Here is a 1651-nt window from a genome sequence, read left to right on the forward strand (position 1 = left end):
AGTTCCAGGAGGTAGTTTCTTCGGGGAGACAGTTCCCTAACAGTCCTTCTGGGCCTGACAATCACTGCTGGTCTGATCCAGCCGGAGAGGCGAGGCAGCCTCAGCCCTGGAGCCCCCAATGGAGGTGAGAAAGGTCACGCCTGGGCTGGGGGGGCTGAGCCCTCTTGTGAGTGCCCAGGAGGTGCTGGGCCTGAGCCGCCGCAGCCGGACGCCACCCACCAGCGCATGACTGCCTCACGCTCATTCACGCTGCGCCTGTTCCGTCAGAGGGACCAGCTCCTCGGGGCGCCATGAGGATGAAGTGAGGGTACATCTGTGGTGGTTAGGTGGTGTGGCGTACTGGATGGGCTCAGCAAGTGAGAGCGTGTGCTCCACGCCTGTCACCCACAGACTCCATCTCCCCGGCAGGCTGTGCGCAGCCCCAAACACCAAAGTCACCAGGCACTTATTCAGAGAAACTTCGTCTCCTGGGAAAACCTGCCACACAGAGTGCAGGAGCTCACGGCCAGCTCTGCCGATGGCTCGCAGTACTTACAAATGGTCCTTCCCAGCTCCATGCAGCCCGGCCCCTCCCACAATTATCCCTGGGGGCCGGGCTCTTCCAGGGGGAGGCCCCTGCCACGCCTCGGGACAGGAGCAAAAGGAACCTTCGCTTTAAGCCACTCAGTGCTGAGGCCTCCTTCCTCAGGGCCCGGCAGCTGACATCGGACACACACACGGCCCCCTGGGCCAGGGACAGCTGTTCGCTGGTTCACACGGGTCCCCGCTCAGAGTCCCCGCCCGCCCGCCCGCCCCCTCGCCCCCTCCCCGCCTCTCCTGGTGGTAAGAGCCACCTGGGGACGAGGCTGGGAACTGAGGTGCACAGCGGCCAGCTGCGAGTGACCTACAACGCGGCCAGTTCCTGCGGCGGCCGGGGAGTGAGCAGCAGCCCACAGCCGGGGCCGGCGGCCAGGACTCCGTCAATCGCTTCCCTAATGCTGGCCCCTTCCGGTTCAGGACCTAGCAGGAAGCCACATGCGTCTCCCGGCCCGGCCAGGAGGCCCAGGCCCTGCCCACGGCTCCCACCCGCACACCTGGCTCCTCCTTTCGTCACGGCACCGCGGCCCACGCCCACAGGCCCCGTCTCTGCCCAGCACAGCGCCCAGCAGCTCTGCACCAGCAGCCTTTGCCGCTCACTGGCGGCCTTCAGTTATTTCTGTGGAATTCATAGAGGTAATGGGAACCGGATTCTCACCCTGGGGAAGTTGGAGAACACCATGCGGGTCCCCGGGCGCAGCACCACCCCCTGGAGCCTGTTGGAAGCGCAGCACTCGGCTCGCCCCAAAGGGCCGGAGTCAGACCCGCGGAGTGCGCACACCACGTGTGAAAGGCGTGGCCGGGAGCGTGGATCCTGGGCAGCTGGGCCGCCCTGGGGGCGCAGAATGCAGAGTCCGTCCGTACGTACCCAGCGGACTGGGGGGCTTGGGCACCACTGGTCCTGAAGGCGCCTGGGGGATCCTCGCTCTAACGGTGCTCAGAACGAGGACCAAACGTGAGTGCATGTCAGTCATCGGGAGAGCTCGCCGGTGCCAGAGCCCGGAGACCTGGGTGTGGTGAGAATGACGGGGGGTGGGTGGGGGGGAGGGGGCGTGCCGAGTGTTGTGGGGTCAAA

This window comes from Pipistrellus hanaki (genome assembly GCF_964339955.1).
Source record: "Pipistrellus hanaki genome assembly, chromosome: 4".
Taxonomy (NCBI): Eukaryota; Metazoa; Chordata; class Mammalia; order Chiroptera; family Vespertilionidae; genus Pipistrellus; species Pipistrellus hanaki.